General features: G+C 37.8%; 1 pseudogene across 1 annotated transcript; it reads left to right on the top strand.

Moving 5' to 3' along the window:
• The first annotated feature begins 11,145 nt into the window (after window positions 1–11,145).
• Window positions 11,146–11,984, top strand: LOC308242163 (small ribosomal subunit protein uS2-like; annotated as a pseudogene). Its single transcript has one exon. The product of its transcript is annotated as a small ribosomal subunit protein uS2-like (transcript).
• The last annotated feature ends 1,493 nt before the right edge of the window (window positions 11,985–13,477 follow it).

Raw genomic sequence — 13,477 nt, 5'->3', positions numbered from 1 at the left:
CAGGAATTTCAGGCTAATTGCTGATCCAGAATCAGACATGATGGCAACTATTATTTTACATTTATAAATTAAAACATATATTTTTTCTAATTATTATACTCAACATTGTTAAAGTATATAGAAAAATTTTTATGCTTGGAATATATTAAATTCAAAATCTCAGAGATTGTCAAAGAAATCTTAATGTCCTCTTGATACGAATGAATAACAATATTTTTTTCTGAATGTTCGAGTGGACAACTTTCAAATTTTGAATATTATTATTTAATGTTAGTAAATAGTCACTAACTTTAAACATTTTGAAAATGTGGATTTGAATTCAAAGCCTTTTCTAAGTGTGGTAATGTATTATTTATGACATTACTGATACCTAGATGTTAATAACCAATACATATTTATTTATGAAAACGATGTGCACGATTATAATAAAAATTATGTCAACTTTATTGATTAATATATGGAATATGCCAGTTGTACAACAATATTTTTGTTTATATTCAAAGAATGGAGATTTTTAACTGTTTAAATATGCTAAGTTGTATTTAAAATAATTAATCTAAGCATATATAAAGAGTTGCTTTATATGAAATAAACAACTATTTGGTGCCAGCTGCCATTATGTAAGTTATATGTAGAATGATGTCTCAAAAAAACATAAAAATTTATGTGTCCAATATACCATTTTCTATTATAGATACATAGAGTTTGGATTGACATGGCTTAACTCTATCAATCCAGTTTCATGTGAATACATTAATGACATTAAACTATATTCTCCTTTGTAATTATAAGAGAGATATAGTGACAAAGGTCACTAATTTCACAATGTATAATAATAGAAAATAAACTATTTAATTAACTTAATAGCATAATTTAAATTATTTTTGTTCCAATTCAAATGAAGTCAAATTAATGGCATTTTAAAAGTCTATTCATTCTACCTAAAAGAGGTTTTATGTGGCATGTTCTTATTTGAAAAAGGTAATGTTACATCAACTTAAAACTAAAAAAAGCTAATGAATTTGAATGGATGGGGTGGGGAAAAGGCTAGGTTTTAAAATCGCTTTTGTTATGAAACTCTCCTTCACCTGTACCTCTTTCTCATCAGGGGTAAGGACCTTGTGAATTCTGGTTAACATTGGTCTGGAAAAGGACTGTCAGCAACCGATGGGCCATTCAGGACAATAAGTGCTGGCCTCATGTGCCGAGGGTCCAAAAGAAATCAGGCATTAGGCCTAATAAGAATCAGGTAATGTACCTAATAAAAGTTAGGCAACAGGCCTAATGATTCTTAGGCAGTGAGACTCATGAAAGCCAGGCAGTGGGCCTAATGAGAGAGGCAACAGGCCTGATGAAAATTAGGCAAGGAGCCTAATGAGAAATGGCATGGACTTCTTTCTGGTTTGTCTCTCCTTGGAAGTTTGTATGGTGTGCTTTAAGTGGAGCCACTTAGAAACATACCTGGGGAGTATTTGTCTAAGTGCAAAGCAGTAGAAAAAGGAACTTTTAATAGTAAAAAAGTAGAGCCACTGCGTGGTGTATCTGCTTTATTGAATTTTTTAAGCACAGTGAATTTGAAAACTATCAAGGGTGGCAGACAACATCCCAGCAGTGGTTTTTAGTAAACATGTCATAATTCTAATTTTAGATTTCTCCAGAGTTTCTGAGATTTTGTCTTGTTACCATGCCCTAGACAGCCTCTTTTCAGGTATTTATTCATTTATTGATAGTAAATTATTAAATCATTTAATTAGCATTTAGAAGAATCTACATACAAGGTACAGACCTGGCCCTAACAACAAACAAACAAACAAAACAGCCTCTAAACTTTCTAATATTTGGTATTTAGGAGAAAAGAGAATCACTTATAAAATTTCCATGGTCCTCAGTTCTAAAAGAATATGCAGAAATTCTAAAAGAATGTGCAAAATGCAGGAGAGATGTCAGCCTTTCATTAACTTTTTCAGACAGTCTTTGATTCGCTACCTGTAATGTACTCAGTGAGAGTGGTGAAGAAACATACATGAGCCCCTCCCTGGTGGGATTTTTAGTCCAGTAGGGTAAACAGAGAATAAATGAAAAAACTGCAAAGCTACAACTAATAAAAAGTGCTAGGAAGAAAACAAACAGGTGATAAAGAGTATTGGGGCAAGAGGCCAGAGGTCTGCTTGTGTGATCAGGGATGTGCTACAAATTACAAGAGCAGGAACAAACATTCCTGACACAGAGACCAGCCTGAGCAAAGCTAGTGTGGCTGAGGGACTAAAAGAAGACCAGTAGGGGTTACCAATTGTCAGCAAAATGGGCACTGTGAGATATATGTTAAGGAAGGTAAAGACACACATGCTGCAGTTTAATTCCTGGTTCTGGCATTAATCCTATATAATGAAGAGGTAATATGCAAATTGACCATCATGCCCTTGCACAAGATGGCAGCCCCCATGTGGTCACAAGATGGCCGCCACAAGATGGCCAGCATTGGAGGACAGTTGTGGGCGATCAGGCCAGCAGAGGAGGGCAGTTAGGGAAGACCAGGCCAGCAGGGGAGGGTAGTTGGGAGGGACCAGGCTGGCAGGGGAGGGCAGGTGGGGGCGACCAGGCCAGCAGGGAAGGGCAGTTAGGGGTGACCGGGCTGGAAGGGGAGGGCAGTTGGGGACAACTAGGCCGGCAGGGGAGGGCAGTTGGTAGCAATCGGGCCAGCAGGGGAGGGCAGTTGGGGGCAATTGGGCTGGCAGGGGAGCAGTTAGGTGTCGATCAGGCTGGCAGGGGAGTGGTTAGTGGGTGATCAGCCTGGCAGGGGAATGGTTAGGGGGTGATCAGGCTGGCAGGCAGAAGTGGTTAGGGGCAATCAGGCACACAGAGAGGCAAGCCGTTGGGAGCCAGCAGTCCCAGATTGGAGAGGGTGCAGGCTAGAGGCCTAGTGCACAAAATTTGTATACTGGGAGGGGGGTGTCCCTCAGCTCAGCCTGCACCCTTTCCAATCTGGGACCCCTCGGGGGATGTCTGACTGCCCTTTTAGGCCTGATCCCACAGGGATATCCCTCTCACAATCCAGGACTGCTGGCTCCCAACTGCTCGCCTGACTGCCTTCCTGATTGCCCCTAACCGCTTCTGCCTGCCAGCCTGATCACCCCGAAACCACTCCCCTGCCAGCCTGATTGATGCCTAACTGCTCCCCTGCCAGCCTGGTCACCCCTAACTGCCCTCCCTGCTGGCCATCTTGTGTCGGCCATCTTGTGTCCACATGGGGGCAGCCATCTTTGACAAAATGGGGGCAGCCATCTTGTGTGTTGGAGTGATGGTCAATTTGCATATTACTCTTTTATTAGATAGGATAGAGGCCTGGTGCACGGGTGGGGGCCAGCTGGTTTGCCCTGAAGGGTGTCCTGGATCAGAGTGGGGGTTCCCTTGGGGCATGGGGCAGCCTGGGTGAGGGGCCTGTGGTGTTTTGCAGGCCAGCCACATCCCTGGGTGACCCAAGAAGAGGCCCTGGAATCTGAGATTTATTTATCTTCTATAATTGAAACTTTGTAGCCTTGAACAGAGGCCAAGGTAGTCCAGGGCAGGCGGAAAGCTTGGCTTCCTCCATCGCCGGGGAAACCCAAGCCTCCTGCTCTCTCCAGCTCTGTGGCCACAGCCATTTTTGTTGGGATTTATTTATCTTCTATAATTGAAACTTTGTAGCCTTCAGTGGAGTCCACGGCTGGCCAGGGTGTGTAGGAAGCTTGGCTTCCTCCATTGCAGGGGAAACCCAAGCGCCCTGCTCACTCCATGGCCACAGCCATCTTGGTTGGGTTAATTTGCATACTCGCTCCTGATTGGCTGGTGGGTGTGGCTTGTGGATGTAGCAGAGTGATGGTTAATTTGCATATTACTCTTTTATTAGATAGGTTATTAATCCTCACCCAAGGTTATGTTTACTGATTTTAGAAAGAGGGGAAGAAGGAGGAAGTTGGTGGAGGGTGGTGGGGAGAGAGAGAGAGAGAGAGAGAAACATCATGTGTGAAAGAAACATCTTATCGGTTGCCTCCCTTTGGGGATCAAACCCAAAACCTAGGTATGTGCTCTGACCGAGATTCAAACAGGACAACCTTTGAGTGCATGAAATGTCACTTTAACCAATTGAGCCACATTGGCCAGGGCCATTTAGTAATTTATAATCAAAGGGAACATATATATATTTTCTTTTAGCCTTATATTCTTTTTGCATATAATACAATATATAATGTTAGAACCTGTAAAACTTATCATAAATAAGGACTGAAAAAATATATTTTGGTATTCTTTCACTTTTAAATTTCAATTTTGATATAAATTTTAAAAAATTATTTTAGGGCCAAATATAAACATGCCATTATTAAAACAATATGGTAGTGAATATAAATCATGAAAATGAAAAATACATTTATAACATACTATGATAAAATTTAATCTTTAATTTTAAAATTATTTTAATGTGTCAGTATTCTAACAACAGAATCAAAGATTTTGGTTATTTGCAAATGTGACTTAGAACCATATAATAATATGTATTATAAGTATAATGTGTCAAATTTTATAGTACTTTAATTATATTAGTCAATCTAATTTTGGTTGCATTATTTATAGAATTAATATTAGAGAAAAACAACAGCAACTGTTAAGAGCATGATTCTTTCTTTTTCATCTAAAATTGAATTAGAATAAATCTCACAATAACACAAAATAATATGTCTGATATGGTTTTCCTTCAGGAAATACTGAGTTTTTAGATTTTATGAAGTCTCTTGAAAGCTTCATGGTTCTTAGGATGCCTGGAGTCAAATTTGAGCAACTTGGCAGTTTACTATAGGGAATCTTAATTCAAATTCAACAAAACACTGAAAAAAGGAATGCTTTGGGGCAATTAGTTTTCTCCAAGGACATAAATATGACATCCCTGATGGGACCAATGAAGATGTAAATAATATATCTGTGATACTTCAATATGTTAAATGGTGTTAACGATAAAAATTTTAAGTAAGAACTTAATCCTTATTCATTTCATTGAGAGAATTGGGACTACATCTAAAGGCCAAACAAAAGTTTGATATCTTAACAATTTAAAAAAACACCCCTATTTAAAGCTTATTTACAAATTTATTGTAAAGTATTTAATTTGTTTAATAAATAATGTTATGACTTGTATAATTGATCAGTGACAGAAAGTAAATGACTTGTGTTTATAGTTTTAACAATGCCCTGTGTCCACATTAAATCAATCATTCACCCATCCATTCATTTATTCATTCAGTAAATACTTATTCAGGGTCTGCTATGTGTTATATATTATACTCATTGTGGGGATACAGTGATGACCAAAAGAATCAAAAGTGGCTGCTCCCTTTCCCTTTTTTCCTAAACCTATTTCATAAATGGTATCTTATACTTCCTGTTGCATTATTCTGGGATAGATATAGTATTTTAACAATTTTAATACTGGTCGCTGGACTCAGATGTTTTCAGCTTGACCTGCTCATTATAAAGTTTTCCATTGGCTTTTATTTCATGGTTTTAATGATTATTGCCTATAATCCATTAATTCATTAATTGTTATAAAATGATAATTTCAATTCTTATATTATTTTTGCATTTTATATAATTATTTTGTAAAGAACAAATATATTTATCAATTAGTTTGTTTTCATGAAAATAATTTTGTCAGGAAAGATAGATCCACTATGTTTGTTCAGGAAAGATGGGATGCTTGATTCCTACCCTATATTTATGTTTGCAGAATAGTGAGTCGATTCCCTGAGACAGGGAATTGAAGTTAAAGTGCGTTTTTCTTTCAGTATTATTATAAACAAGGAATTTTAACACAGAGGGGTGGGCAAAAGTAGGTTTACAATTGTGAGTATGCAAAACACAGTTTATTTGTGTATTATTATTTACTAGAGGCCTGGTGCACGAATTCGTGCACGGATGGGATCTGGCCGGCCTGCCCTGATGGGGGTCCATCAGGTTGGGCCAGTGGAGGGGAGGGATCATGGAGGGGTGTGGGAGCCCATTGGGGGTGTGGCCGGTTGGGGGATGGGCTGTGGCCAGCCAGGAGGAGGGGCCATGGGCAGTTGGCCGGCTGGCCCTGCCCCCAATTGGGGTGTTGGGGGCTGATTGGTGGCTGGGCCAGGGCGAGGGGCCTGATCAGGGTCTGGATCAGGCTGGTTGGCTGCCACAGTGTGCATCATAGCCACCAGTCATTCTGGTTGTTTCAGTGTTCCGGACTCTGGGCTTTTATATATATAGATTAATTATTGCATTATTTGTTTGTATTATATTGTAAACCTACTTTTTCCCACCTCTGTATTTGATGTTTAAATCCATTTCTCTCCTTGCTCTTTCAATGGTCAAATTGTTCACTTTTCAAAGTTGGCTTCTAAAACATTTCGAAAAATCCTAGAGATCTTAGTTCCCTCTCTTTCAGTGAAATAGGACTTTTTAGACTTACCTTGTAGAATTTTTTTTGCTCCAAGTCTGGAGAAACTTGCTTTTCTAGGGAACATTGTCTCTTTTTGTTACACATGGTGTTAAGAGACCACATTACAAGTGCTGGGTGCATTCATTGCTGCATGACTGGCTTTCAAAGGACAAACCTAGGAACAACACTGTTGATTTTGTTCCTAAAAATTAATAATACATTCATATTGTTACTTGTGATTCAGATTTAAGATGAAAGGATTTTTAATTTTAAATAGGTGGTTACTCCTCACCCATCTAATTTTGGTTGCATTGTTTCTAGAATTAATATTAGAGAAAAATATCAGTAACTTTTGGGGACATGATACTGGACTAATAGAAACAGATTTTGGGGTAGTTTTGACCCATGCACCAAGAGGTCACCTGTTTGATTCCCAGTCAGGGCACATGCCACATTTGTAGGCTCAGTCGGTGGGGGATTTGGGAGTTGCAGAAGGCAGATGATTGATATTTCTCTCTCATTGATGTTTCTATCTCTCGCTTTCTCTCCCTTACTTTCTCTCTAAAATCAATGAAAACATTTTTCTTTGAAGTGGTTACTCCTGTGATTCTTTTATTCTTAATGGTGGAGACAGACAATGCAGAAGACTCTAGCAAAGTATTACATTTTACTTAATCAATGATTACCCTTTGTATTAGAAGTAGAAATATAATCTCATTCTTGAAGGTACTTATAGTTTTCTTTTAATCACACATTAAGTCTTCTCAACTCTTCTTATATAAAATACCTTTTTTTTCAGAAATAACACTCTCTTCTATCTAATATTTTATGACAAGAGAGCCAGTCAATTAAACATGATTGTGCCACCTTTAATCTTTTAAATCCTACAAAAATAAGTATTTCATTTGGATGTCATCATTTTAGATTCATAATGGCCAAGCAAACCTCTCATAATGATGACAGAATTTCTGCTAATTATCTAAAAAAAACTGTAATGAATAGTCTTGCAACAATTTATCTTAAATTTCTTTCTGAGTAATTATCATGTGATTCACTAAGAGGAAGAGGAAAAAGAGAAGACACTTTTTTATCATATCCCATTGTCATTTACTTCTTGAGATATTTAGTCATAACATAAATTATTTTAATGTGGATATTTAATTTAATGAAATGAAAATTGTAATGATGACAAATGCATAAGATTTTAACTGCAAGTAATAAAACTCAACAAAAAACTTTTATTAAAGTATGTAAATCGCCATCTTGAATGATAATAGCATGGAAAATTGTGACATTACTTCACCATTAGAAACTCACTCTATAATTTGAGTGTGCTGTCAAATAAGGTGGTATTGCTTATTGTAGATATTACAGAAAATAAATTACAAAGGCATTTTTCTCTTTAAAGTTAAATATGTTGCTATATATTAGCTGTTAATAGTCAAAACCATAGATAAATATTTTCAAATGTATAAAATGTGTTAAATGTTGAATATAAAATAAGTATTATATTATATATATGTATTGGGAGTTAAGCAATCAATATATTGATACATATTGATCAATTGGATATAAATCTTAGTTTCCCACACACCTAAATTTTGCCTATGTTTAAATAACAATGAGTTTCCTGGACTAATAGAAACAAATTTTGGGGTAGTTGGAAGGAATGGGCCAGGAAATGGGCCAAGATAACTTTCTAACATTTATGATGCTCTTTCTGTTACTATGAAAGCCATAAAAATAACTTCTGATACCTAAAATAATTAAACTCATAGACACCAAGAGTAGAATGGTAGCATCCAAGGGCTGTGGCAAAGGGGAAATGGGAAGTTGCTATTCAATGGGCATGACACTTCAGTTACAGGAGATGAGTAATTTATAGGGATCTGCTGTAGAACAGCATGCCTATAGTTAACAATGCCATATTGTACAACTGAAAGTTTGTTAAGAGGGTAGGCTCATGTTACATGCTCTTATAATAAACAACCTCTATGTAGTCTCATTTCTGAGAGCTAAGCTTGGGTCAAGAGGGCTGTCTGGTCCCAGTGCTGTGTATCCTCCATCTACAGGTCTTGCACTACAGGATGGTGCTTTTCACTTTATATCTTGTATTTTTCTCTTAAGATACTTGTTGAGATCAGTCTCCTCAGGACCACTATCAGCTCCTTTTTCTTCAGTTATCTAAAACTTTTTGTCTTACTCCCAAATTTCTTTTCATACTCTATTTGAACTATGCTCTTAGCAATTTTCCCTCAAGAGTAAGGCTCTGTCCTTTGGGATCAGAGAAGGAAGCCCACACCTAGCAGAAGGGCTAAAAGGAAAGACATGCATTCTCAGTGTTGACTAGAATGTGGAATAACCACGTTTGCATGCAATGTAAGTTTTTATAACAGCATCAGAAAATTCTCTGGAAGTATCAAAGACTCCTGGATATGTCCATGGCTAGTGGTTGTACTCCTAAGCATATACCCAGCAGAAATCCATTTATTTGTTCACAAAATGATTTGCACAAGAATGTGTATAGCAGCACTATTCCTAATAGTTCACAAAACTGGAAATTACCAAAATGTCCATCAATATTAAAATGGATATATTGTAGTAAGTAAAAACAATAGAAGATAGCAATCAATAATTTTGAATGCATTCAATAATGTGGGAGATCTCTTAAACAAGATTTTGGACAAAAGAAAGCAGGCCCAAAAGAGTAGACGCTGTATGGTCCAATTTACATAAATTTAAAAATAGCAAAAGTATATCTGGTGTTAGAAGTCAAAATAGCAGTTGCCATTGCAAAAATGTTATTTTATTTCTTGATCTTGACACTGATTGTGTGTTAACTCTGAAAATGCAGTCATCTGTACATGTATAATCTTTAAATTATATTTCAATAAAAAAGTTTAATTAAAAATACAAATAATAAACAGGGAGCTGGTTATGGTCATAGTATGGCTAAATGGAAAATCTGTTTGATGTTGGTAAAAAATGCATATTTCATCTGTGCTGGGCATAGAGAGAAAATTTATTCTGCTTCTGTAGTCCTTGAGTAACTGGAAGTGATATAATTACTTTTAAAAATTTGAACATACCCTTTGGATGCATGTAGAATCCACTCTTGGGAAATGTTTATTTGTAGAGGTCACATGTTCATTACTTTGGGCCAGAATCCATTGCACTTTTGGTATTATTTAATAAGAGTATTACTTTTCGGTTGAGAAAGGTTGGACATTGCTAATTAAATAGAATTAAACTCAATGCTATCTGCCGTCTCTGCTGTCAGAACCTATTCTCTGCTCTATGAAAAGACTCATGAAACAGCAGCTAGTTTCACTAACTTATTTCATTCAATTAAAATTAAATCACACAACTGAACTATTTTTCTTGTTTTCCACCCTTATATAACATTTTAGTTAATTGCTTAATTAACACAGAAGCTTGACATTTATTTCTCTATAGAAAAAAAGAAAACACACTCACTGCTACTTTCTAATTCAGTTATTCTACAGGAAGCTCTGGAAATTACCTTCTATCACCAAAGAAAGAAGTATATTACACTTTTCCATGAAAATGTTTATTAAAAAGATACAAGCATGCTAGTTATTAAGTTCAGTGTCAGGTTCCAGTTTATAGGAAAGCATTTAAAATGTAACCATATTCAACAATATCTTTAGTTTTCACTTCACACACACACACACACACAATTTCAGAAATACTATCGGAATTTTCCTTAGTATTTTCATCATTTTCCAGTAGTGATTTTGCATATGAAAATAGTGACTATTTATTGGCAGAAATATATATTACTGTTGTTCCAAAAATCTAATCCTATATAATAAAAGGATAATATGCAAATCACCCAAATGGTGGAATGACACAACACAGGAGCTGCCCCCTGGTGGTCAGTGCGCTCCCACAGGGGGAGTGCCACTCAGCCAGAAGCTGGCTCACAGCTAGCGAGCGCAGAGGCAGTGGTGGGAGCCTCTCCTGCCTTCGCCAGCGCTAAGGACCCCTCGGCAGACATCCCTCGAGGGGTCCCAGACTGCGAGAAGGCACAGGCTGGGCTGAGGGACCCTCCACCCGCAGTGCATGAATGTCATGCACCGGGTCTCTAGTCTCCAATATAATGACTACCATTTGTACAGTGGCTATTTTGGCATTGTCAAATTGTTTTGTGTATATAACTCATTTAATGTTCATAATATCCTATGAAATAGGTACTATTATTATGTACTTTCCATAAATGAGAATACTGAGGCACAGGGTAGTTAAGTGATTTTTCCTAGATTATACAGCTAGTAAGTGACAGAGCTGGGATTTTCATCCAAAATTTTATTTAATTATATTAATTTGTCTGTGGGAATCACACTTTTAACCACTGTAATGCCTCCAAAAATATTTACATAGGTCAATAGTTAAGTCAAAATTTTTTCCTCTTAATTCTCAGCTATTTGCTGAGATTTTACAATATGTGTTTCTGATGTGCTAGGTAAATATCAGTGAGTAAAACAGGTATAGTCTTTGCTCTCATGAAACCTAAAGACAATAAACATATAGATGTTAACAGAACTTATTGTGGTAAGCATATCGCAGCATATGTAAGTCAAAGCATTATGCTGGCTTTCCGCGCTACCCTGGGAGGGCTTCATACGGCGTTGTTCTCGGTTCCCACGTAACTTAAAAGGAAACCTTTCACAAAGTCCAAAGCCCTTGATGTCCTACTGATGAAGGAGGAGGATGTCCTCAAATTCCTTGCAGCAGGAACCCACTTAGGTGGCACCAACCTTGACTTCCAAATGGAGCAGTACATCTACAAAAGGAAGCGTGATGGCATCCACAGCAGGAATCTGAGGAGCATCTGGGAGAAGTTCCTGCTGGCAGCTTGTGCCATTGTTGCATTGAACACCCACTGATGTCGGGGTCATATGGTCCAGAAACAGCGGCCAGCGAGCTGTGCTGAAGTTTGCTGCTGCCACTGGAGCCACTCCTGTTGCTGCCACTTCACTCCTGGAACCTTCACCAACCGGATCCAGGACCTCTGGTGGTTACTGACCCCAGGGCTGAGCACCGGCCTCTCACAGAGGCATCTTAGGTTAACCTGCCCACCATCGCTCCGTGTAACACAGACTCTCCTCTGCGCTATGTGGACATTGCCATCCCTTGCAACAACAAGGGGGCTCACTCAGTGGGTCTGATGTGGTGGATGCTGGCCGGGGAAGTACTACGCATGCGTGGCACCATCTCCTGTGAACACCTTGGGAGGTTATGCCTGATCTCCGACAGGGATCCTGAAGAGATTGAAAAGGAAGAGCAGGCCGCTGCTGAAAAGGCTGTGACCAAGGAGGAATTTGGGGAGAATGGGCTGCTCCAGCTCCTGAGTTCACCGCTGCTCAGCCTGGGGTCACAGACAGGTCTGAAGGCTCAGGTGCCCTCTGTGCCCATCCAGCAGTTTCCTACTGAAGCCTGGAGTGCTCAGCCTACCACTGAAGACTGGTTTGCAGCCCCCACTGCTCAGGCTACTGAACGGGTAGGAACAACTGAATGGTCCTAAGCTGTTCTTCCACAAATTCTTAACAGAACGGAAATAAGGTTGATGGAAAATAAACCGTTTCTAAAAGTGGTGAAAAAAAAGCATTATGTTGTACACTTTAAATTTATGCAGTGCTGTATATCAAATATATCTCAATAAAACTGAAAGAACAAAAGACAACAACATGTGAAAATAAATGAATACACATACTAGTACAACTAAAGAAAAAGACAGTCACAGGTAGCTCTGGGTTTGCACAGTTCAATAACAAACAAATTTCAGTGACTGCATTTACTTAAATAAAGTCAATTCCTCAACAACATGGTTCAAAATGTAGGTACCATACTATATTAACTATGAGTATTTCATATGGTACAAAACAGCCTGCTGACTCTTCAGTCCACAAATTGCTACAGAAATAACAGATGCACCCTAGCTGGTGACTAGAGCATTGGCCTGTGGACTGATGGGTTCAATTATGGTCAAGGGCACCTACCTCAGTTGAGGCTTGATCCCAGTGCAGGAGGAAACCAATCGATGTTTCTTTCTCACATGGATGTTTCTCTATCTTTGTGTCTCTCCCTCCACAGTCTCTGAAAATCAATGGAAAAAAATTCTTAGGTGAGGCTTAACAAAAGAAGAAAAGAAGAAATATCAGATGCACATTATAATCAGTAAGCATTCACATCACTTCTTTCATCTGTTATGCAGTTCACTTCTACACAGCAAAGCCTCTCCATATGTTGCTTCTTTGTCTCCCAGTGATAAAACCCACATGACAGTACACAAATATGAGTAACTGAAAGGGGCAATTGGCAATAAAGATGAACATGCAGCAAAGTTCCAAAGAGTGATAATGCTGACAGTGAAATTAAAATTGAATGTAAGTGAAGTTGTAGAAGAAATAGCTGATCACGTTGACAGTGTTGCCATTTCAGAAACTCAGGATATGCAGCCATGGGAACTTAGCAAAGGTGAATTTATTGACATAAATGGGAAAAAATGATTTTGACATGAAAGACAAAGATGTCCCAGAGTAAGTGACTTGAGCAAAAATCTTCACGTTAAAAAACTCTTGAAGATATTTCATGACATTGAAAAGCACATCAGATAAATTGTTAGGAACTAAACCAAACTTAGAAAGAAGTATGATACTTTGTCAAGACATAAAAAAAGGTGCTTGCTTTGTAAATTACATGATGAGAAGGCAAGCCATGTGCCATAACTTTTGATAACGTTTTTTAACAAAGATAAAACACTGTAAATCATAATGTTTCTGATGTATTAATTTACAGTATTAAATAAATATGTCTTACTATATTTTTCATTTTCCCTTCCATTGATAACTGAAAAGGAGAGGGTTTTAATGTTTGATCAAACATTTTAAATGTTATGGAACAATTGTAATTTTGCTATTATTTCAATAGTTTCACATGATTTCAGCTTTCATGCTCATTCTTAGAATTCTACTATTGTGTAAAGCAAAAATCACCAGTACAAAAAATGATCCCACA

Source organism: Plecotus auritus (assembly GCF_963455305.1).
Source record: "Plecotus auritus genome assembly, chromosome: 2".
In the NCBI taxonomy this organism is placed as follows: Eukaryota; Metazoa; Chordata; class Mammalia; order Chiroptera; family Vespertilionidae; genus Plecotus; species Plecotus auritus.
The sequence above is the reverse complement of the archived record's forward strand: the minus strand, read 5'-3'. Positions and strand labels throughout refer to the sequence as shown.